General features: G+C 41.0%; 1 long non-coding RNA gene across 1 annotated transcript; it reads left to right on the forward strand.

Moving 5' to 3' along the window:
- LOC127574416 (uncharacterized) lies at window positions 1-26610 on the forward strand. The gene is made up of 5 exons (XR_007956911.1): window positions 1-73; window positions 9812-9916; window positions 13299-13443; window positions 21801-21917; window positions 22641-26610. It is a non-coding gene; the product is annotated as an uncharacterized LOC127574416 (long non-coding RNA).

Raw genomic sequence — 26610 nt, forward strand, 5'->3', positions numbered from 1 at the left:
AACGTGAGCTGTATTAGATACCAGCATTTAAAGAACAAGAGGTTTTGGGATAACAACATGAATTCCTTCTCAGGTAAATATTTGTTTTACACTTCTCTTCTTTACAGTGATTAAGAGACATTGAAAATTAGGAACAGTTCAAATGAATCTTCGTTCAGATGTTTTATTGTCTATTATTGTGCCTTTTTCTCCCCTTCAAAATTCAGTGCAATTCTGTCTGCCAAGTTATGTAAAGGTGTAAGCAGTAAAACACTGAACTAAAACAGATTTATTTCTGGATTTGTTTTTGCTTAATGCTCCTAAAAAGGAATACAGATTATTATGTTGCTGTAACGTTTCAAGATTAATACCTGAGGGCTAGAGATGATGTTAATCATGCAGAAGATACCAGTTAAGTCTACCTGTTACGTTTAGAATTTTATATGAGCACAGAGAAACACTGGATGAAGGATTCTGTCAGTGTTCAGTGTGGTTAGAGATTTGACTTACACAAACCATTAAGTGTAGACTAGCTTTACTCAAATTCTGTTCCCAAGGGGATTTATCTGCTTGTGTAGGTTTGCTGTAAATTGTGTAAACATTCTGTTTGCCATTGTTTTTAATAAAGGGAATGGAGACCTCACATAAATGATACTTTAGAAAATAGATAGATAAAACCGGGATAACAAATCATCTCATCATTACTGTGTCGGTTTCCGAAATACACATTTCAGCCTTGCCTGACATTCATCCTAAGGATTCCACACACAATTTTCCAGGTATTCTAAGTTACAAAGAGAGGGATATTTTAAGCAGCTGAGATTAGACTGGATTGGTTGCCTTATCTTCTGATGGGTGCTGGACCCTGCCTTTGGAACAGATTGGGACTGAATGGATATGGGAAAAGTATACAAGGTTTACAGGCACAAAACAAAAATACAGAACATCGGTGACGACTTCATTAGGGTCAATTTACTGCTGCATTTCTTTAAATATTTTTGTCATCTCATGACCCATTTTCTCACAATCTCACACACAAGCAGGCAGTTGTAGAATTTCCTAGATCATGCCTTCCATGCCATCTGTCTTTCACTTGCGTTGTAACCACATCAGAAGTACAATGGAACCCCATTTCCGTGGTGTAAGAAGATTCCTGGCCCTTATCCCTAGTTCCAAAGCCCAAACTTAGTAAAGACGTCGATCAGTAATCTATCCATTCAGCAATAAAGCCAACATTTCCGGACAGGTAATTACTCCTCTGAAGAGCAGTTCTGCTTCAAGTAGATTTCGAGCTGTGGCCGATTATATGCGCAATAAAGGGAAAGGTAAACTTGATTGCTGAGAGGATGCTCAGTGCCTATATAACTGCAATAATTAGTCAGTTCACAATGGGCTGATAATTGTTTTGTTCACTGGATTGCAATGGCAAGATTCAGTTAACACCCAAGGTGCCAAGTCCTACCAATCAGAGCTTGCATGTCCAAAGCTTTTCCTTCACATTCTTCACCAAGCTGGAATACATGAAGGAGACTGGGAAAATCCGGAGTTGCAAGGGAGACAGGACTGGTATGAAGGGCTAGGGATTGGACGGAGAGTCAGAGCTGATTGTTGGGTGGAGGTGTTGAGAAAGGGTTGGTCGTGTGGGGTATCTGGGAATGTTTAGCAGAAGTCAGGAGAAGAGAGGTTGTAACAGGGAGAACTAATGGGGCGTTAGTTAGAAGATAAGATAAGATATCTTTATTAGTCACATGCACATCGAAACACAGTGAAATGCATCTTTTCGCGTAGAGTGTTCTGGGGGCAGCCCACAACTGTCACCACGCTTCCGGCGCCAACATAGCATGCCCACAACTTCCTAACCCGTACGTCTTTGGAATGTGGGAGGAAACCAGAGCACCCGGAGGAAAATGTACAAACTTCTTACAGACAGTGGCCGGAATTGAACCTGGGTCACTGGCGCTGTAATAGCATTACGCTAACCGCTACACTAGTCCTGGGAGAAGTCACTAACTAGGTAAGGGTTTGACAGTTGGGGGTAGGATCAGTGGTCAGGAGAAGTTCTGGTGGTTGTTGGTGGGGTCAGTAATCAGGTAAGGCTTTGACTGTTGAAGTTGGAGTCAATAACCGGGGAGGTTTCAATAGTTGTGGCAGGCAGGGGTGGGATCAGTGGCCAAGAAGTTTGTGTAAGGTTGGCACATCTGTAGATGCATTGAATGGTTGGGGGACAGATCAGGTCAGTTAAGTAGGTTGGTGGGTGGGACTTGTGTTGGATAATGGTCATGTTCTGGGGGCAATAAGATTGCCATTTGGGTGGGGACGGGATGTGGATGGGGGGGGGGAGAGGCTGGGTAAATAAATTATTTAAGAGTGAACCCAGCTGATGTGGGTTCACCACAAGTAGATCTCCTTTAAGTCATGATGAGGCACTGTGATGACCTGCTGCTCCATGCGTGGCCATGTACAAGTGAATGGAAATTACAGAAGCAGTGTTCAGCCAGGCACTTGTACACCGTTGAATACCACTGTGTCCAACTGAGCTCCTCCCTGCAGTTGTGTATCAGATGCTTGAAGAACCTGACAGGAAAATCCTAGACTTCGTGCAACTCGAAGAAGATCACTGATTTTCCAACACATGGTGTTTTTCATTGAAGTTGAATCACATGGTGCACTAAAACATGGGGTTTCACAATCTAGGTTCCAGGCAAGTATCAACAACTGGCATTACATGGTGACTATAATGAAGAAAAATTTTCCCAAAGCCCAGTAAAGAGCCTTAGGAATTACAACAGAAATGACGGCTTAGTTAGTGGTTAGCTTACCTGACTGTGAGTCAGAAGGCCGTTCATTCAAGCTTCACACGAGGACGACCCACACACTGAAGCAGTTATTTTCATCTAGTGTTGAGGGAGTGCTGCCTTGTTAGATGCATCATTGGTTTAACGAAATGCTAAACCAAACCTGAGGATGTTGCAGATTCCATGGCAATGAGTGACGAAAACGAGGGAGTTCCTTGGGCTAACATTCCTTCCTTAACCAAAGTCACTGCAACAGATGACTGAGCTCTTCATCTCCTTATCTTACAATTATAGCTTAAACCTGTATTTTTGAGCAAAGGCTATTGCACCCCTTGACATAATTGTCAAAAAAAATGATTATATACATTAATTACTCTTTAAAATAAAAATTCCAGTGATAGGAAGGAAAGGCATAAGAGACAGGATCATATTCTTCAGAATATGATATTGAATTGGTTAGAAGGCTGGAGGAACGCCATATTTCTGTTTTATGAGGTAACTACACTGGGCTCAAACACAGATCCCTGCCAGGAGATGCACAAAGTAACACAGTTATTCTGCATGGTGATATTACCCTGCCATCAGATCACGGATCAGGAGTGTTGACTATTGAAGGCCACTCCGTGATGCTTGTCATCTGTTGGATGGCTCTGTGGAATTAGAGGATTAGCTTCTTCAATCCCATTTTCAGAAGGTGAAGCAGATGGGAAACCGAGCACAGTGAGGCCCAGGAAATAACAGCTCCCCAGTCTCCTGCTGAACCAGCAGGGGGCAGCTTCCAGGCATAGATGCACGGGACAGGATTGATGGGAAGCGGGAATCATGAAAGCAGAATGAGGACTTCCAGATAGCAGCGCCATGTAACGTGGAGCACTGTTTCTGCACCAAGCCCACAGAAGTAATTTGACAATTACCTTTAACAAGACCACTCTCTTCCAGTACCTACTGACTATGCAGGGATCTAAAATGGCAGTTGGGGTCCCACTTGTATCAGGATTATGATTCCCATTTTGAAAGCAGCCTTCACCCTTGAAACAGGTAAAAGTTTTGGAAACCCAGCAACAGGCAACATAAATTAGATTTGTATCATATTTTAGGATGCTGTATTGTGGTGTGAGTTGTAAATAACTGTAGCAAGACTGCAGGGTAAAGGCAGGCTTGATTCCCAAAGTAATCTGCCACTTCTGCATGGTGATATCTCCCTGCCATCAGATCACGGATCGGGAGTGTTAACTATTGAAGGCCACTCCGTGACGCTTGTCACCCGTTGTAGGCTAACTAATAAGCATTGATGCCACAAGTAGCCAATCTTGTGATTACTGGGAAGGTAGGAAGCGAACCGGATGGACTCTGGTCTTTATTCATCCTGCTTTTCCTCAGTTCCAATGTAGATCTGATCAGACTCCCAGGACACTGCTGCTAAAATTCATTTAGAGTTTGTTAGTGTCAGGCATGGCAAGTACTGCTTGCTCCCTTTAAATAATGAGAAGGGTTGCTCAGTAACCTTCGGCTATATCCAATGTGGGACTAAACAAATTCTTCAAAATGAAAACAGCAAAAAGATTATCATTCTTTTACAACAGTGGGGAATCTAAAATAACAAAAAAATCTAAAAAAATGCAGATTAGCACTTGGAATATTTTGGTAAAAGAATTACACCAGGAGATAAGTACTGACATGGGTGCAACCGCTGACAAGATTATGAAAGGGATATCTAATGTTCACCCACGTACATACCCCTCCCACATTCCTGGACTGTGTACACACCCCAATAACTTTTCATTAACCTCATTATTGCCCAGACAATCAAATGATGGTCTGTCTTGCAGACACTTTCAACACAATTATGTTTGCAACAGTCTGAACCATACAGTTTGAAGTAAAAATGGAAAATGCAGATCTATCAACATCTACAGTGAAGAGGAAGGTTAGATTAATACTTTTAGCACAGTTAGAACAAATTAAATCCATGTTTTTGGTGGCCAATATTATTCAGCTTGGATGTTGTGGACTACAGTGGTGAGTGAATGTAGCAGGTCTTAATTACGTTTTCATCTGTAGGGTTTTGTAGCACAAATTCCTAGGATCAGAAAGACATTTTGTATCTCCACCTTCCACTGAACGGGAACCTGGAGTCTTTGTGAGCTTCTGACTGTCGGCATTCTTGTACTCCTGACTGTCAAAAAAAAACAGGAAAACATGGGGGCCCGCTGTGGAGGGTGTGGGTGACTGGTTCTGGTAGAAGTGGCCTCTTCAGGGGGACCTAGCCGAGACTGGGGTCTGAACTCTCAAACAGAGGGGACCTTCTAAAAAATCTGACCTGCCCTCTTTAAAGGAGATTGTGAATGTGAGAGGGATGGTGAGGTGGGATCCAACATATTGGGATTGGTTTATTACTGTCACTTGTACCGAGGTCCAGTGAAAAACTTGTCTTGCATATCGTTCGTACAGGTCAATTCATTACACAGTGCAGTCACATTGGGTTAGTACAGGGTGCATTGATGTAGTACAGATAAAAACAATAACAGTACAGAGCAAAGTGTCACAGCTATAGAGAAAGTGCAGTGCCATAAGGTGCAAGGTCACAGCAAGGTAGATCGTGAGGTCCATCTCATCGTATAAGTGAACCGTTCAATCGTCTTATCACAGTGGGATAGAAGCTGTCCTTAAGACTATATATGTTTTCCAGAGGGAGATCAGTATCCCCATCCTTGCCTAGTCATGGCCTGAGATGACCTGGGAAGACAGGGTCACTTTTCACGGCTGTACCCTGCCCCTTTAAACTCCAGCAGGATTAGTGGTCATGATAGATGAAAGATGACTGCCCATTCATTTTCAGAAGTATAATCTCCTCGGTAGCAGCACAGAATTTGCTCTCTGTTTAAACACATTATCTACCCATTTATTTCATTGCTGCTTTTGGCAGCAGCAAGTTGGCTGCTGAATTTCCCATGTTCCAACAGCAAGTACAAAGGGAATGCTTCATTGCATGTGAGTTGCTTTGGGATGTTCAGAGATCACAAAAGATGCTTCTTATATGCATTTTTTTTACATTTCAGTTGTTGCTTCGGTTACCAACTTATGTCATCCACTGTCTCCATTCAGCGTTCCCACTCTTCATTTGTGTGATCAATTGCTTGACTTGTCATCAGTTGCTGGAGGTGACTCAACTTTTGAATCTGTTGACAAAGGATCATCAGAAGCAGAAGTCTTCTGATGTGCCTGATCTGCCATTTCCTGCGCTAACTTCACATCTCTTGTTTCCCTTAATACCTGAAAACTCATTAGTCTCTGCCTTGGACACGTTGAACAGCCGAGCCTCCACATCTCTCGAGGGCAGAGAATATTGGCTGAAGAAATTTCTCTTCAACTCTGTTCTGAATGGCTGGCCCTTATTTAAAGATGGTGACACCTCATTATAGCCGGGGAAACATCAGCTCTACATCTAACATGTCAACTCCCTTTTATATGATTTTATACATTTCAATGGACTCTTCTCTCAATCTTTTAAATTTGAGAGAGTTACTCACTGTTCTTTTTTCCAAAATCCCTCCTTTCTTTCTGCTTACATGTAGCTCACTTGTAGCTTGTAATTCTGTAGCTTGCTTCTTAAGGCCACGGTTCCTTCTCTAACCTCACCGAACATCAGGTGGTTTCCATGTCTCTGTACTGACATCCAAACCTGACCAGTCACTCACACTGTTGCCTGCCTTGTTTATAAATAGCCAACAGCAAACACATAAAGTTCCTTCTCCTGTGTGCCTTTCTTATGTTATTTCTCCAATTCTTTTCTTTCAGTTTTACTCTTTGTTTTGGTTTCCTCTACTAACCTGTGGACATGAAACTTGAAATCTGTATTGGTTCTCCAGCTCTAAGAGTCTTATATCCCAAGGTGACCAAGAGTACATCTACGCCTTGGTTTTCTGTTAAAGCAAGGAAATTAGTGCATATTCAGGAAATTTGCAATTGCCTTGGATGGATCAATCTGTAATGATCAACATTTTATGGTTTTGGCAAAGATACTCAATAGGCCAAGGAAATTAAAATGGAATATGAATAGTGAATACTCATTTCCCTTAACCTTTGGGTCTAAAATGGTTAAAGCTGAAAGTAATAGTACAAAAAAGAAGCAAAAGATGTGAATGGTGTAGGTGTAAATAGAGTAGCAGAAATCATTGAATTTGGTATTGAGTCCCATAACCTGTAGTATACTTAATTTGAAAGAACTTACTCTGAGTTTCAATGGAACTGTATCGAAGGATGAAGGTAGAGAGGTCACAGTGGTATAGGATGGAGAATTAAAGTGATAGGTGACCAGAAACTTGCTTGCAGATTGAACAAATTCTATTGTTCTATCGTTTACTTTCTCTATCCCTGCCCAATACTTGCTTAAAATGACTTTTTAATTCTCCACCTTCCTCAAAGATCACCAACCTGATACCTTAACTTTATGGCTCTCTCTGACATATAAGGACTCTGACCTACTAAGTATTTCAGTGTTGTATGGTCTTACAAATTTCCAAAATCTGTTGCCTTTTGGTCTTTAAATTGGTTCTGTTATCAGCTGTTGAGTGAGGTAAACGTGTGCCTCCTGTTGGGAAAACCTCCAAGATTCAGTCTCACAGCCTGATCATAGACTGATAAATTGTCTCCTCTCAAGGAGAAACTCCCTAAATTACACCGAATAAATTACACAAATTAGCAAGCTCTGTTCCTGCCCTATGGGTCTGTTGGTGTTAGTCCAGTGTGCTCCTGCTCGTTCAGTCAGAGTCCTTCTGTCAGAAGATAGAGAAACAGTTTAACCACATCATCATTTATAGACTGTCTGATCTGGCTGTAAAGAAATTAGATCCAAACCTGTGTTTTAAAGCTTTCCTTTATTCCAAAAATACATGCTGCTATGATGTGGCTTTTAGATGTTGGTGAGGAAACATTCACCGCTCCCCATAACTGTGCCTTTCTCTCTCTGGAAGGCAATTTACAGCAGTTCTACTGCTGACTTTAGCTGGGACAGAATACTCATTAATTCAGACCCAATGATTGTTTGAAACTGGTATTGAGATAAGAATGCAGGCTGTCACTTGGAACAGTTACCAGCTCAATCCTATTCACTGTGCAAATGTTGTCACTGTATTCCAAGCATTCTACAGAAGGGGCAGGGCGTGCCTGCTGGGGAGTGGGGAGGAGGTGGGGCGGAGGAGGTGGGCAGGTAGTTTGTGAGATGGCACACTCCTTCTGCTGCTTGCATGGGGGCTTCTGTATGCTGCCAATGCATGGGCTCGAGGTTCTCAGTACCATCCCGAATGCTCGTTCTCCACTTGAGAGGCCATGGGGAAAGAACCCGTGGGAATGTTGTATAGTTTCCTGCGACAGATCGTGGAACAGCGTCTGTTTTGGGAGTCTGGTGTTGAGCATTTGAATGATGTTGGGTTATTGAGTGTTAACTCCATGCTGGGGATGTTGGCATGAAAAAGGAAGGTGTTGTTGGAGGAAACATAAAATGAAGGTGAATTTCTGTCAGCAGCTAAATTTACGGAAGGTGTTCCACAGATCCACTTGAATGATGGCTTGAGTGAGGTTGAGAAAGGCCAAATATCATGGGTGGTCTTCTCCCTACCTTTTCCTTGGAGTTGTCGCATGGTGAAGATCACGTCCGCTGTGCCTTTGGGTGGATGGGATCCACACTGCGATTTGTGGAGCAGCTGGGGTAAGAAGGACCTGGCAATGACTTCTGCTGTGGCGAGAGCAGGGAGACTCCTCCATAGTTATTAAAGATGGACTCACTTGTTTCTTGAAGGTATACCTACAGCCCAGTAAACGCCTCTAACGGATCCAAGTTTAGTGATCGTGGTGTTACCAGTCCAGTCCCACTGTTGTCATCATAAAAAAAGGGTAGTACATAACAACATAAGGAATGGGAGCAGGAGGAGACCATCCAGCCCATCAAGCCTGCTCCGCCATTCAATAAGATCATGGCTGATCTGGACATGGACTCAGATCCACCTAACTGCCTTTTCCCCATCACCCATAATTCCCCTACTGTGCAAAAATCTACCTAACTGTATCTTAAATATATTTAATGAGGTAGCCTCCACTGCTTCCTTGGGCAGAGAATTCCACAGGTTCACTCCTCTCTGGGAAAAGCAGTTCATCCTCATTTCCATCATCAGCTTATACATCTCCAGATTATTTTTCTCATTTCATTCCCCCAATACTGAAACTTCAAAACTTCAAAATAAAAGGCAATGGAAGTTAAATGTGCATTACCTCTCCCAATACAACACATTCAAAGAAAATGATTCAAACTTGGACAATGTCCTCATATTGATTCACCATGTATGATTGACAGCTCCTTTGTAAACTTGTGTGGTGGCTTCTACACAGGAGCTCCCTTCCAGAAGAAAATAACAAAGAGCAGGAGTAGGTCAAACAGACCCTAAGCTTGCTCTGTCGGTAAATAAAATCATTGATCATCTTTCTTAATCTATGTACCTTCTCTATCCTCACATTCCTGAATTCCCTTGCTGCTCAAAAATCTATCAATCCTGGTCTTGAATATACACAACAAATGCAAGATTGTGGAACTTGAAAGGAAAGTCATGCTGGATGTGTTTAGTGTGAAATTTATTGTAGGACTGCAACAAATTGTTTGGTATACTACTAATCCATAAGCCTAGGCTGGAGGCACAGGTGGTACACATTGCCTGAGAAGACAAAATTATTTTGTGGATGGAAAATTTTATGTAACATTTTCAATAAAACAGAAATTATAAGAATGTAAGGTGGAACATGTACACATTTAGGAATTGATTATAAAGCAAGAATCCAGAGACTGAGGTGCAATTCAGACATGGTTATCACGGAGAACTTTTTTGTTATATTGTCAAAGTGCTTCAAATCTCGAGCATCGATCTGCATTCAAATAATGACATTGCACATATTAATAAATGATTACATTTTTATTCTTGTTGATCATTGGCATTTCAGAACCGAATCTCCATCCCTTATAACATGTTATTTTGGTTGTTTCCTGCCAGGGTTTTCCAGCTTCATGCTCTTTGTGTTCCTAATCCTGTTTTGCTCCAATGGTGTTATAACGCGCAGCATCCGGAAGCTCCAACGTGATAATAGGGATTTAAACAGTGAGTACTGAAGTAGTTTGCACATATCTTGTGGTACTGTAGCAAAAAAAAATTATAGTAAAGGATGCAAAAAAAGATTTACAAGGATGTTACTGTTACTGGAGGGCTTGAGTTACAATGAGAGGCTGGATACTCTTTTCTCTGGAGTATAGGAGACTGTGAGGGTGACCTTACAGAGGTTTACAAAATTCATGAGGTGCATACATAAGGTGAATAGCCACAGTCTTTTCTCCAGGGTAGGGGTGCCTAAAACTGGAGGGGAGAAAACTAAAGTGAGAGGGGAAAGACTTAAAAGGGAGCTGAGGGGCAACTTTTTCATGCAGAGGGTGGTGAGTATATGGAATGAGCTGCCAGAGGAAGTGGTAGAGGCGGGTACAGTATGGATAGGTGAAGTTGAGAGGGGTATGCGCCAAACACAGGCAAATGGGACTAGCTCAGTGAGGCAACTTGGTCAGCATGGACAAGTTGGGCCAAATGGCCTGTTTTCCATGCTATATAATTCTATGACTCTATGACTTACATCCAACATGGCAGCTTTGAAGAAACATTTGAGTGGACTGCATCTCAGGTTATAGTCCCTTTTATGTTAATTGTCAGACCAAGGCGTGGGAAGATTAATGATGCCAACACCAAGTGTGCTCACTTGGTACATGCTTGACATGAACTATGCTGGTGAAAATTAGCTTACTGAGTGAAGTAAAATTGTAAAAAATTACCAATAAAACCATTCACTGAAATGGGAGGTCTTAAGTTAACCAGAGTATCCTGGAGTGAATTGTAAAGGTTCTACACCAATGCCACTTGCCAGGAACTATACACTGGGGGAGATGTTTACAGGGCTCCAGATCCTGATGGAACCACCCAAACCAGAAAAATTGTACGTTCAGAACCAGATTTTTGGCTCCATTTTCCCTTTCCTTTCTCTTGTTTTTCTGTCTCATCGTCCTATTATAAACAACACATTACACAGACAAAGAAGCTTCATCTGATTATAACTGTCGCATCAGGTCACCTATGAGAGATATTCCCTTTGTTTCAACAGCCCCCCCCCCCTTCTCTGCTACAAAGTTAACTTGTTTTCTGTCTTTCCCAGGTCCTGGACCTGACATGTTAACAATTTCTCTTTCCACAGCTGCCTGACCTGCTGAGTGTTTCTGGCACTTTCTGTTTTTATTCCAAACTAGAGGTAGTCCACTGATCCTCCAGGTCAACAGTTCTAAATCTGGCACCCAACTAGATTGCAGAAATTTACATATATTGTGCAAGCAATCAGAAATGAGAGAATTTTATTTCAGATCTTCCTTTGCTAATGGCAACTGTGAATGTTAGAGTCTGCTGAATTTAAGGCAAGAAGTTGTGCTCAGGGACAATTAACTTGCTCTGGAAAGATGGCAGCAGATGATTATTTTTCCTCTGGAAAGTCAGAGAGGAAAAGCTCATTTAAAAATTGACTAAGAAAATTAGAGAGTTTAAGAAAAAAAATGAACCAGGCTGAAGAGATCAAATTTGACAGATCTGTCCTCAGAGATTCCATGGCATTATCATAAAGAACAAGAAGCTCTCCTAATGTAGTTTCCAACATCCCTCAGCCAACTGACATCTCAAAGAAACATATTATTATACATTTTGCTGTTATCTGTTTGATCTTACTGTATCAAAAAATAGTGCCTATGCATGCTATACATGAATCATTTCCAAGAAATATAACAAGATATCAAATAAATGCACAAGTTTCTTTTTAACAAGTTAACAAGGAAGCAAAAAGTAGATACTTTTAGCTGTGCTGAACTCATGTCACAGAAAACTTCTTCAAACTGGTTCACATTTTTTCTTATGACAAACTCCTTTTTAGATGCACCATTAGCAAAATCTTTAGCACGAGAATTTACTGATAGAACTGAAATAAATATTCTTCTTTTTCAATGGAAATCTATTTTTTGATGGGCTCCAAAACACCATGAGTCCCACACTACAGGCAAGAGTGCAGTGTAGTAAGACTACCATGCACCTGCGTCTAAACCCCTGAGGTCCACAGAGAAGAGATGGGGTAATTACCGTACATGAGGCAGGAGCGTCCACATCCACATCATGACTGAAAGGTGTCACATACTTAAAGGGATAAGGGTAAATTACAATATTTAATTCTGGATTGGAAAAGAAATGTGAGCCAATTAAGCTATTTCTGATATCAATAGTCTTTGCTGGTCTTTCCAAAGGTTCAGTATGGAACCCGTTGGGACCCTCCACTGGTGGACATCTCTCTAGCCTTAAAGAAATGGGTGTACTCCTAAACTAAGCTCAAATTTCTTAGTGAACGTAGGAAGGGTGTATGGCAGACTAAAGCAATCAGGGGAAGACGATGTATATGGGAAAACCCAGCTGATCCTCCAATGACTCCAACTTGCAGACCTTCTCCTGCCCTCCTTTTCTGTTCTTATACCCTAGAAGAACTCTGTCTATTATAAAGCGGATATTACTTATAATAAGTATCATTTAATTTGATGACAAATCAAGTTATTTCATAAAACTAATTTTGTTAATTGAGTCAACACTGGCAGTTTTCCTGAAGATTTGTTTTTAAAAGCCATATTACACAAGAACTAATCCCAGAATTTAACAGAACTGCATCTAAAAATGACCATTTTGGTAGTTTTGGCCTAGAAATTCTTGTGTTGCCATTGAATGTGCAGACTGAGGTAGGCCAAAACCTCACCACTGCTAACTTCTAACGTGGATGAGGATTAAGGTGATGTTCACAATAGAAAAGTCCTTGCTCATTTTATATACATAAAGGGCCTTTACACTGGCTCTTCCATTGTGGGTGAATTGTGGTTGGGGGCCCAACAGAAGCCAGAAGCGGGGGCAACTGCTTAGTAAGTGCCAAATGTCAAGGATTGGATTTCGTGGGGGAGGTTCCCTTGGCAGGGCGTAGCTCCCACTGTAAAGGTGTGGATGCAAGAATAAAGATCATGGAAGTGTTATCCAAATACACGTTAGATGGTCTAATGCATGTTTGGCTGGCCTCCTGTGTAGAGATGCCACAGTCATGAGGACCCTGAAGCAATTTGGTGTCGTTGCTCGAACGTACCTGATTGGTTTTAGCAACTGATTTTCTGATTAAGTTCTTTCAGATGATGCGCATAAATGTCGTGTTACATGATAGAATTTCTAGGCCATCACACTTCAATTTTTTTTCTCCTCAGTCAATTAAGATTTAATTAGATCGTGCTTTGCCAAATGAAAATAAATGTCCAATAATTAAAGTTTTCTGTGGAGAGCAATTCTGTCATTATATTGCTACATGATTAACAGTTTCTGCCACTTAAAGGACAAGGGGGAAAATAATGATAATGTTCTAACAATTATATTTGTAATTAAATAGATCGTCACCTTCCCACTTTCTTTGAATCAGTACCACAGTGCAGTAGAATGTACAACCAGTATGTGGTAAAAGCAGAAAAGGTCGTGAGGCCTTTGAAGTATCTTCCTTGGATAATGATGGGACCTTTGAAACACTCCGGAGTAAGGTAAAGTTTCTATAAACTGAAATTACCTTTGGTGGTATTAGTTGACAAGCATTTATCATATCCAAATGCCAATTTCCTGCTATTTTGCTGGAGGTGTAAAATTGATTAACAATACAATTAAATTGTTGGCAGAGAAACGTTAGAAGTATGTGTTCATTAGAAAATGTTACCTTTACTCTTATTTTCCCTATAAGATGGGTGATTTAATGTTTTTTCTTGAAAGTTCAATGCTCTGAATACCTGTTTCTAACAAAATACAAATATTTACAATTCAATACGCCACAGTTCAGAAATTTGTAGTACAGACCATACCTGGGTAATGAACGGGTTCTGCTTTTACAGATGTCCTCAGATCAGTTTTGTCCATAAGTCAGAAAATACACAAAAATCACTCTATATGGCAACCACACTTCCACAGTATTGTAATGAATGACATCAAAAGCACATAAGACTAATAAGAAAGTGCAATTACTAAAAATCAAGAGAGAGAGAGAGAGAGAGGAAACTAGTTCTGCTGTTCGTAGGAACAAATGTAGACACATACATTGAACTTCTGAATTTAATATTACGGAAGCTCGATCACAGGTAAGGGTGTCCATAAGTCAGAAATTCATAACCCATGGATGGCCTGTTTTGCCTCTAACCCCTGTGTGGAAAAAAAACCTTAATCATTTGGTTGTTTTTCCAGCCTGTTGTTGTAGGCTAATGTGCTGTGAACTTTGAACTTTCAAACTTATAAAACAGTTGTTCTTATTGGAGCATCTGGATTTGGCCTAATTATTCACAAGTTCCTGGCCCGGGTGTTGCCTCCTACTGGAGGACAAGTGCACATCTGGTACAGCTGTAACTCTTATCGGAGAGCAGTTGCAAATTAAAGGTGAGTTGGCATAAATTATAAAGCAGGTGATTCTTCTGTTCACTGAAGGGTGGTTCAACAGGTCAAATGGAGCTGTTCATCCATTGATGCTCCTACTGTCAGTAGATGAAAAAAGCAGATCTCCCTTTCTGTAACTGAAGGACCCGTTCCTCACAAAAACATAATGTAGACTGCAGAGAAAGAGATAACAGAAAAAGTGAATGCTATGCTCATGTGAAAAATGTTCAGATCAACTCATTCATGGTTTTCCACAGTGTGGGAAATTTAGCCCTATCACAAATTAAGTGCCACCTAGAAAGTAGCAGAGCAAACTTTGTAAATAATGCTCAAAAGAGGGGAGGCTATACTTTCCATTCTGATCTATTAGCTGCTGGATAGGTGTACCTTCCCTTAATACAGAGCAGGTAACTCACCAACCTATTTCTATGTGTTGAGCCTCCAAAATTCAGGCTTTGTTTGTGCTGATGAGATCAGTAAGTAGAGAGCATCATTTATACCTCACCTTCTGGAGGAATAGTGAAAATCTGAGACTTATTCAGTTTGTGTTGGCCAGTCTCAAAGACATTCCCAAATCAGATAAGGTTTCCAATAGTGGCTACAGTGCTTAGTTTCATAGACAGTCAGTTCAACCCACACGCAACCCTACTCCCAATCCAGGAGATATCCGAGTATAACATTAAAAGTGTAGAGATCTGGAAAACTGGATCAATGCTTGCGGTACTGAATTATGCTGTAGAGAAATTGTACATTACTGAAGTATTATCAAGTATTAAGTATCACTGGCTTGGGTAAATTTACCAAAGACATTTTAGTAAGGTAACATTGATAATACACTTAACAAAGGCTACTAATGCTGACAAATGAGCAGTAACAAGCTTCTGGCTCTATGATCCAGGGCTGAAACTTAGATCAGCGTAGATTTTGAATGGTATCAACCCTTTATTTTAATAACAGTTCAATATGAGCACAGAATATTTCATATTCTCACTGAACTGTGCTGGCAATATTGTGGAAGGTCTGTAGAAAAATGAAGGGAAGTTCTTTGAGGATGTGACAAAGTACATTGATGAAGGTAGAGCAGTGGATGTGGTGTACATGGATTTTAGTGAGGCATTTGATAAAGTTCCTCATGTAAGGCTCACTCAGAAAGTCAGGAGCATGGGATCCAGGGAAACCTGGCTGTGTGGATTCAGAATTGGCTCACCTCATAGAAGACAGAGGGTGGTCTGTCCACCACTCTCCTCAACCGCTGGGAGAAAGAATATTTTGCTTCTTCTACACCTTAAGTGGATGACCCCTTATTTTTAAATAGTGACACCTAGTTCTAGATTTTCCCACAAGAGGAAACATCCTCTCCACATCCCATCCAATCAAAACCCCCTGCATGTTTCAATCAAGTCACCTCTCTGAACTCCAGCAGACACAAGCATAACCTGGCCAAACTTTCCCTCATTAGAAACAGAACTTCCATATGTAAACTCACCAATACTCTAGATAATGAGATCCATACTGCAATGAGAAGATCAAAAACAATAACTTGCACTTATAAAGCACATTTACTGTGATTCATAGGACATAAATAATTAAAAATTGACCTCAGGAAATAATAGTACAGATGAGGGAGAGCTTGGTCAAAAAGATAGGACTTAAGGTATATCTTAAAGGAGCAGAGAAAGGGAGAGAGACAGAGCTGGAAAGAATTCCAGAACCTGTTCCCAGGCAGCTGTAATCATGGAGACACAAGAGATTCTGCAGATGGCAAAATCTGGAGCAGCACAAACAAAATGCTGGAGGAACTCAGCAGGTCAGGCAGCATCTATGGAGAGGAATAAACATTCAACATTTTGGGTTGAGACCCTTCATCAGGACTACATAGGCATTTATATATTGGAAAAGAATATAGGCATTTCTCCACATCTCCATCTGAATGTGCAACTCCTTATCCTGAGACAATTCCCCACTCCTGCCTCCCAAGTTCCAGATGTCCCAGGGAGAGAGAGCAGTCTCTTGGCATCTGCATTGTTAATCCTGCTCAGAATCTTGTATGTCACAATGAGAAGAACTCAGTAAGCATGAGGATGAGAGAACCAGAAGGTTATGTTGATAAACTAAGAGGAACTATGATGGTGAGTAGCTTATATAAGGTGCTTTAGTGCTTGGAATCCATCTTGACCATCCCTTCAGCACCTAACATGTTTGGTAACATTCGATTCTTCTATGCTTTATGAATCCTGCCAAAGGCGAAGTGATTTAATTGATATTGAATGCATCCTTCTTCCTAAAAGTCAAAAATAAACCTGCATATGACATAATGGCCAATTTTATAAATATGAGCCAATCACACCATTTACTGCTGTAAATTACAACAGGATATTGATAGAATACAGAGCTGGGCTGAGAAGTGGCAGATGGAGTTCAACCCAGATAAGTGTGAAGTGATACACTTCAGGAGATCGAATTGAAAGCAGAATACAAGGTTAGTGGCAGGACTCTTAGCAGTGTGGAGGAATAGAGGGATCTGGGGTCCACATCCAAAGATCCCTCAAGGTTGCCACACAGGTCAATAGGGTTGTTAAGAAGGTGTATGGAGTGTTGGCCTTCATTAGTCGGGGTATTGAGTTCAAGAGCCATGAAGTGATGTTGCAGCTCTATAGAACTCTGGTCAGACCACACTTGGAGTATTGTGTTCAGTTCTGGTTGCCTCATTATAGAAAGGATGTGGAAGCTTTAGAGAGGGTGCAGAGGACATTTACCAAGATGTTGCCTGGATTGGAGAGCATGTCCTTATGAGAATAGGTTGAGTGAGCTTGGGGCTTTCCTCTTTGGAGAGAAGGAAGATGAGAAGTGACTTGATAGAGATGTACAAGATGATAAGAGGCATAGATCGAGTGACAGTCAGAGACTTTTTCCCAGGGCGACAATGGCTAACACGAGGGGACATAATTTTAAGGGGATTGAAGGAAGGTATAAGGGGGATGTCAGGGGTAAGTTTTTTACACAGAGAGTGGTGGGTGTGTGGAACACACTGCCAGCAGAGGTTATGGGGGGGGGCAGGTACATTAGGGACATTTAAGAGACTCTTAGATAGACACATGAATGATAGAAAAATAGGGGTCTATGTGGGAGGGAAGGGTTTGATAGATCTTAGGGCAGGATAAAATGTTGGCACAATATTGTGGGCCGTAGGGCCTGTACTGTGCTGTAGTGTTCTAAGTTCTATGTTCTATGTTCTACACCAGATGCAGACTGGGAAACCAGAGGCATAATTCCCGAAATTTCCCAGTTTGCAATCTCAGCAGGAGAGATGTTTGGTGGTGAGTTTGCACTGTGGATTTGGTCATTATTATCTGCCTTTTATTGTCACTGCCATACATTGTTATATATATGTGCCCAATACTTTGTTTCTTTGCACTGATGCCAAAAATTGCTGTGTGTACCAACGTACCTCAGGGAGGAACATAGATGCTGTTTATTGGACTATTGGCTTTTCTACCTTAACAGTGTTTGTCTACAAGCCACTATGTAATTATCTAAACACCTTAATGCCTGTAATCAAAGGTAGCTCCTTTATATTTAATGTCTTTGCATTAGGTGTTTCCCTGTCTTGCTGAAGAAGTAATTTTGGTTGCACAATTAGCTGTTTACTGGCGTTCCACTTAGAGTATAAGACATAACAACGTGACACATGTCTTCCGGCATTGGGCCAGTTTGCACTTGACAGCATCTTACTTCGTGTTTGTCTGTGTGGAAAGCAAAGTTGTTACAAAACCAAGACGAAATGACTTGAGCTATGTCTCTCAAAATTATGGATGTTCCATGTTCAACAACAATTAAGATAAAATAAGCTAATGCTTAAGAAAAGAATATAGGCATTCTTTTTTCATTCAAGTGCAGTAACTAATGTGACAGTCTAGTTTTTGAACTGACTGCCCAGAATTTCTTAGTTGTGAAATGAACACTGAAAATCCTACTTTTAATAAATGGAACACACTTGGCTGATCTATTGGGAGACGAGGAATTGAATCTGAACTTGCAGTACAGGATGGGGATGAAGGGAATGCACAAGAAACTCTGGAATTTCTTTGATAAGTCTGTCAATGACTCTTTAATTCATGTTTTGAAATGATATTGAATTGAAAGACCAAGTAATGAACTGATTAGACCAACTATGAACTGATGATTCTCATGAACCTATTTCAGTTCTTTTCATTTGCAAGGATGAACGGCTAGAAAGATAAAGTTTAAATGTTGTTGGGCAGTCGATTGTTTTGTAATATTGTGCTCAAAGTGATACTGGGGTTACTAAAGCATGGAGGGATGTGTTATTTCCAGCTGACAGGGTAAGACCTGACTATCTGCCACAGATAGTGGAAAGATACCACCAAACCTGCTTCTGCAAAATCCTCTGGATTCACTGGAAGGATAAGTGAGCCGCCATCAGTGTCCTTCCCCAGGTCAACATCACCAGCATTGAGTCCCCAGATGTACTCATTCAGCTGCATTGGCAGTTATGGCATTCACATACATCACACCTGATTCTTGAAACAGATGCTCTGTCCCGAGTTCCGTCATGGAAAGAGATTGCTAGATGGAGAGAGAAAAAACACTCAAGAATGTGCTCAAAGCCACTTTGAAGGGATGCCGCATCCCCACTGACTCTTGGGAACCACTGGCCCACGACCACTCAAGTGGACAAAGGAGCATTCAGGATGGTATTGAGAACAACGAGTCCATGCATCGGGACTACACGGAAGCTAAAATCAGATGTGTCGGTATTATGGTTGAGTGAGGGTAACTACCGAGGCATGAGAGAGGAGTTGGCCAAAGTTGATTGGAAAGGGGACTCTAGGAGGGATGATGGTAGAACAGCAATGGCAGGAGTTTCTGGGAGTAATTCTGAAGATGCAGGATCAGTTCATCCCAAAGAAGAACATTCTAACGGGAGGATGAGGGTAACCGTGGTCTGACAAGAGAAGTCAAAGACGGTATAAAAGCAAAAGAGAGGGCATACATTATTTCAAAAATTAGTGGGAAGCTAGAGGATTAGGAAGCTTTTAAAAACAACAGAAGGCAACTAAAAAAGCAATAAGGGGAGAAAAAATGAAGTATGAAGGTAAGCGAGCCAATAATATAAAAGAGGATGCCAAAAGATTTTTTCCAGATATATAAAGAGTAAAAGAGAGGCAAAAGTGGACATCATACCACTGGAAAATGACGCTGAAGAGATAGTGATGGGGAACAAAGAAATCGCAGACAAGCTGTATAAGTATTTTGCATCAGTCTTCCCTGTGGAAGACACCAGCAACATGCCAGAAATTCGAGAGAGTCAGGGGCAGAAGTGAGTGTAGTCGCTATTACTAAGGAGAAGGTGCTTGGGAAGCTGAAAAGTCTGAAGGTAAGTGAGTCACTTGGACCAGAATGACTACACCCCAGGGTTCTGAAAGAGGTAGCTGAAGAGATTGTGGAGGCATTAGTCGTGATCTTTCAAGAATCACTGGATTCAGGAATGGTTCCAGAGGACTGGAAAATCGCAGATGTCACTCCACTCTCTAAGAAGGGAGGGAGGCAAAAGACGGGAAATTATAGGCCAGCTAGCCTGACTTCAGTGGTTGGCAAGATGTTAGAGTCCATTATTGAGGTTTCAGGGTGCTTGGGAGCTCATGATAAAATAGGCCAAAGTCAGCATGGTTTCCTTAAGGGGAGATCTTGCCTGACAAATCTGTTGGAATTCTTTGAAGAAGTAACAGGCAGGATAGACAAAGGAGAGTCAGTGGATGTTGTTTATTTGGATTTTCAGAAGGCCTTTGACAAGGTGCTGCACATGAAGCTGTTAAACAAGATAGGAGCCCATGGTGTTACAGGAAAGGTACTAGCATGGACAGAAGATTGGATGACTGGTAGAAGGCAAAAAGTGGGAATAAAGGGGGGCCTTTTCTGGTTGGCTGCTGGTGACTAGTGGTGTTCTGCAGAGGTCGGTATTGAGTCTGCTATTTTTCACATTATACGTTAATGATCTGGATGACCGAATTGATGGCTTTGTTCTGGCATGCTATGTTGGCGCCGGAAGCATGGTGACACTTGCGGGCTGCCCCCAGAACACTCGACACAAAAGATGCATTTCACTGTGTGTTTTGACGTACATGTGACTAATAAAGATATCTTATCTTATCTTAAGTGAACCTTGCAATGATAAGGATATCAGAGGAAATCTGGCCCATAAAATGCCTGCTGATGGTGGATTTGACACATCAGATTCCTCCTCCTTAAAAGTTACGAAGTTATCCATCAGCACAAAGCTTTTCACTGAAATGCCTCAGAAAAGCAGCTGCCAAGTTGCAATACATTGATAGATTTGCCTTTCAATTCTGCAGGACCCTTCCCTTGTCCTTACCTCAATTTTAGTAACAAGTGAAGCAAGGAGACCAGAGCAACCATAGCCATGCAACATTGCTCTAACTGTGTGATCAGTGTATTGAAGGTGGCTACCCAGCTCTCCAAAGGAGGATGTTCACATCAACCTGTGCTTGGGTTAAGTGCAGATGGAGGTTGGTGCATTGGAGGAAGCTTTCCGATACTTCAGCATGTTTAAGCCCCTTTTGAAACCACTTGCTGGATCACATTAATTTTAGGCCACAGAGCAGAAACATGATTCAGGTGGTGATCTATAAAAAGAAAAATCCAAGGTAGTGTATAAGGGTTAAGTACTACCACCTGATAATGCTCCTGTGAAATACCATGCATTCCTCTCCAGTACTTGGGATGCTAAACAAATTGTATTTGTTGTGTTGGTTTTGCATCGCCATTGAAGTCGAATTTTGCCAATCTTTAGTCAGGTAAACTTAAAAAACCCAAATCACCATCTCCATTTATAATTACCACCTACTTTACACATCTGGTTTTGGTCAATGTACAGATAGCAGTTTAATTTAACTTTTTCTCTCCAGTCCTCCTTGCTGGACATTTCTTCATTATTGGTATTGGTTTATTACTGTCACTTGTACAGAGGTACAGTGAAAAATTTGTCTTGCATACCATTCATACAGATCAATTCATTACACAGTGGAGATACATTGAGTTAGTACAGAGTGCATTGAAGTAGTACAGGTAAAAACAATAACAGAGTACAGAGTAAATGTCAGTTAATTTGCCATGGATGAGTCTTGATGTGAAATGTCACCAAGGTTATTTGACTGTGGGTAGAGATCCTTGGGTATATCTGACTCTGTCCCAGCATAATATTAATTGAATGGGTGAGCTGACTGACTGGCACTTTCCCAAACAAGAACTCCTGAGTCAGTTGTGATAATTCCATTACTGATGTCAGCTCACTTGAAAATCCAATTTTGTCAAGAAGACAAACTACTAAATGTTACTACTTTTACATCAAGAGCGATCTTAACATTTACAGATTTTCTTTCATGAAAAAAATGGTGACCCTTTATCATAAACCTTTTCAAAACCAAAACTGTCTGTTTTTTAGGGTCACTGTGGCAGGTGGACAAAATGTCTTATTCATAAGGGAGTAGAAATTCTTGCCAGGATTGGTAAATCTAAAACCGTGGTTGAGGACGCTAAACACTTGGCAAATGCATGGAAGGTATTTAACAATCTTTTTGTCGTGCTTTTATCAAAGAACACTCCATGTTCCAAAGATTTGGTCATGCAGGTGTCATGTCTTGGGCACGAACTTGCCCACTAAACTTTCATTTTTGTGGGCAGTAACAGTGCAAACTACTAACTTCTTCATAGCACTACAATGAGCACAATATTTCATAAATATTTTGCAGACAGGGGTGCATGTTAGAAATTTTTAAAGGCCAGAATAACTCGCTCAAACAAAGATCCTGCAAATCTTGTGATTTCCCCAGTGTTTCAGCCACCATGGATGGAATTCGTGGTGTAGAAGGTCCCAAACTTGCATGAAAGTAGAGCTGAGAAGAGCAGGAGTGCTATGGTCAACATATTACCTCCACTACCTCCTGATCCAACTGGTATGCAGTTTATAATCCAACTGCCCACACATTCATTTACCTGGGGGCTAATGTACCCATCAAGTGCTCAATCTTTAAGTATTCCGATGGTTCTTGCACAACAGTCTGGCTCCAATGAAATGAGAATCTGTGCCCAGTGGTGGTGTTGCCTCAGGCGTCACCATTAAAGTGCATGGATTATAAACTGCACACCTTCCCCACGTCCCCAACCTCCTAATATGCTTCTAAAAGTGGATGTTCTTGGAACCTTAAGCCCATAAATTCAAACTGCATGAAAATTTGGATTTAAATTTTTTTTGATAACTTTATTTTTGATTTATACTGTGTAGGTAGAGGAAGAAAGACCAGCATATAAAAGAAAAATGCTTGAATTATCCGTGCTTGTGGTGAAGATTATGATGTTTTAAACAGACAACTGTCACGACTGTACGGAAAGAATGATGGAGCTGGCTGGCACATCCTATTTTTAGGCTGTGATCTTTTTAAACCTCGTTTTGTAATCACCTAGTTGTTCGCTGACATCAAATCACACTGAGACTTTTGGTTATATTTTAAAATCTATTTATTTTTTCATAAATAATATACTTTATCAACCTTATTTTCTTGTCCTATTTCCTGCTTATTGTTATGAAGATATTTTAAATTAAAAACTTAACTATGAGAATAATATTTTGAATTCTAAAGTAAACGTGTATGGCATGCAACTAACTCTATTATATTTAAGCATTTTAAAGTTGGTTTAATCTGTGATTCAGAGTATGCAGAACAGAACACATTAATCCTTCTATCAAATGATACAGATCTTAGCAAAATAATGGAGACAAAAGAGGAACTTTGTCTTGCACTTCCTCTACTTGTGAACAAATCATTGGGTATTAGTCGATTTCCACAGGATTGAAGCAAGCAAGTATAAATTTTATATTTCAAAAAGCAGGAAGCTAATCAATCACTGAAAAACAAAGGACTGCAGATGCTGGCATCCAGATGAAAAAACAACAAGATGCTGGAGGAACTCAACAGGTCAGGCAGCATCCATGGAGAAAAGCAGACAGCCACCTATGCCTGCCTTTTTGTTGGCTACATTGAACAGTCTCTGTTCCAAGTCTACTCCGGCCCCATTCCTCAACTCTTTTTCCGCTATATCGACGACTGCATTGGTGCCACCTCTTGCACCAGTGCGGAACTCAACAGCTTCATAAATTCCGCCACCAATTTTCACCCAGCTCTCTAATTCACTTGGACTATCTCTGACACGTCTCTCCCCTTTCTCAATCTCTCCATCTCAGGAGATTCATTATCCACCAACATCTTCTACAAACCCACTGACGCCCACAGCTACCTTGATTACAGCTCCTCCCACCCTGTCTCTTGCAAGGACGCTATCCCTTTCTCATAATTTCTCTGCCTCCGTCGCATCTGCTCCCATGATGAGGCTTTCCACTCCAGGACATCTGACATGTCCAACTTCTTTACTAACTGTGGTTTCCCTCCTACTGTGGTCGAGAGAGCTCGCACCCGTATCTCTGCCATTTCCCGCACCTCTGCTCTCACCCCCACCCCTCCCATTCCCAATAGGGATAGGATCCCCCTTGTCCTCACATTTCATCCCACCAGCCTATGTATCCAACACATCATTCTCTGCCACTTCTGCCATCCCCAACGGGAGCCCACCACCAAGCATATCTTCCCCTCCCCAGCCCTTTCTGCCTTTCGCATGGACCGCTCTCTCCGCGACTCCCTAGTTCACTACTCCTCCCCCCCACCCATCCCGCTCCCACCCCAAGAACTTTCCACTGCCCCTGCCATAGGTGCAACACCTGCCCCTACACCACCTCCATCCAGGTACCCAAACAGTCCTTTCAGATGAGGCAGAGATTTACCTGCACCTCCCCTAATATCATCTACTACATTCGGTGCTCCAAGTGTGGCCTCCTCTACATTGGTGAGACCAAACACAGACTAGGTGACCGTTTCGTAGAACACGTACACTCCATCTGTAACCACGACCTGCATTTCCCTGTTGCCAGTCACTTCAACTCCCCCTCCCACTCCATCACTGATATGCCAGTCCTCGGCCTCCTCCACTACCGGGAGAAGTCCAAACGCAAACTGGAGGAACAGCACCTCATTTTCCGTCACGGGACCTTACAGCCAAACGGGATGAACATCGAATTCTCCTACTTTAAGTAAACCAACCCCCCCTGCCTCCCACCTTGCCTCTTTTCTTTACTTCCCTTTCCTAGCCTCTCTCTCTTTTTATTCTCCTCACCATTTTTTTCTCTCTCCTTTTCCTCTCCTCCCCTCCCCCCATGCCACCTGCCTCCATACTTCTGACCCATCCCCCAGTGGATCTGCTCTCCCCTCTTCCCCCACAACTACCTATCATTATCTCTTACCTGCATCTACCTATCACCACCTCGTGCCCACCCCGCCTCTCCTCTTTTGTCCACCTATCACTACTCTGTTTTACCACCCCACCCCCCCATACATTGGGCTTCACCTTATCCCATCTTCAGTCCTGAAGAAGGATCCTGACCCGAAATGTTGACTGCTTGCTTGCATCCACAGATGCTGCCTGGCCTGCTGAGTTCCTCCAGCATCTTTTTGTTTTTTCAATCAATGGATAAGAATTTTAATTCTGGGGCATATGTATACATATACTATAAAAAATAGCCAGCATCAATTTGTAGAATTATGATCATGTTTGGCAAAACTCCTTAACAATGAGCATTGAATATTTATTTAGATTGTCACATGTTCCTAACAAGGTTCCACATGGAGGATTTTTAGCAGTGTACAACATGTTGGTAGATTAAGTTAAAGAAACTGAGACCAACCTTGAGAGGTGTAATGCTGCGGGAGCTGCGAAGTGAAGGAAATAACAGGCCAATGACCAGATACCTGCTGTTTCTTATCTAATAAATGATTTAAATGCTGAAACTAGATGTGAGGTTCTTAAATTAAAGGTGAACAGTTGGTGCAAGAGACATAGTTAACACTTTATACAAGAACTTAGATCAGTTAGATAGCTGAATATGGAAATGCAATTTGATACTGGCAAAAGTAAAGTGAAAAATGAACAATATATCTTTACCACAAAATGAAGAGAATCAGCACAAAAGACTTAACAAGGAGCAAAGAAGTAGAATTAATCTAATCACTCGTAATTAAAAATACTCTGGATAAGAAAATAAAACAAATAGATTGTTAGGATACAGAACCAGTGTTCAGGAGGGTAAGGATGCAAGGTTATGTTATGGCTTTATAACATACAGACACAGGTTGTAAAATTAATATGTTAGAAGGAAAGATGATAGAGATACAAGTTTCACAATCTAGAGAAAGATTTAAAGAAGTGGAGCTGATCTCAACATGTAAGTTATTAAATAATAAGTAAGCTGAAGCCAAAATATTATCTCAAAATAAGTAAAAATGATGAGAGGATATAATTTTAAATTAGTAAAGATTAAGGTAAAATGAGATTTAATCAAGAATTTGGAACATTTTACCAACAGAGGTACGAGATTCAAGAACATGAGTATTCAAAATGGATCTAAATACAAGGTTTGAAAAGCTACCTAGCTTAGATAGGCTGAATAGTCTTTTCTGGTCCTCATCTCTTCCTTATTTTCTTATAACATGAGAGATCACCTGCTTGATCAAATTTACAGCTGCTAAGAATAAATATTAAACTAGGCTCATTGCTATCTGGACAGATATATTTTTAAGAATAACTGTTTGTTCTTTCTAAGGGATGATACAATCCAGTGAAAACATAAAAAGTTCAGAGAAACTAATATTTTGGCTATTCAAGTAAACTGCTGGTACGTTAGTACATCTGCATCACTCAGTATGATATATATAAAATCTGTTGTTCCATATGTATTAGTAAATTCTTATGGTCATTTCCTGCTGTCATGCTTACTTCTTCAGTTACTGGTGAAGATTCGCCTGATTTCTAAATCTAAATTCAATGGCAATCCCTAATCCACAGACTGTAAGGAATACAAGTCAGTTCTGATCTTATTAGGCCTGAATTTGTAGTTGTAATGAGGGGAAACTAACAGCTGTCAATACACTGTAAGGCACAATTAAATGGAGAATTCCAAAAGTTGCTGACAGTGATAGTTTGTTCCTTCACAGATTGTACTGTTACAACCTGTGCACATCTCTTCTACAATGAATCATACTAGATTCAATTTCTTATATTCTATTCTCTTGACTTAATAACAGTTTACTGAAATACTATTACTGCTGAACAACCTCTCTGATCCTGCAAGACCAATTAAGATGTATAGA

Source organism: Pristis pectinata, chromosome 9 (assembly GCF_009764475.1).
Source record: "Pristis pectinata isolate sPriPec2 chromosome 9, sPriPec2.1.pri, whole genome shotgun sequence".
Taxonomy (NCBI): domain Eukaryota; kingdom Metazoa; phylum Chordata; class Chondrichthyes; order Rhinopristiformes; family Pristidae; genus Pristis; species Pristis pectinata.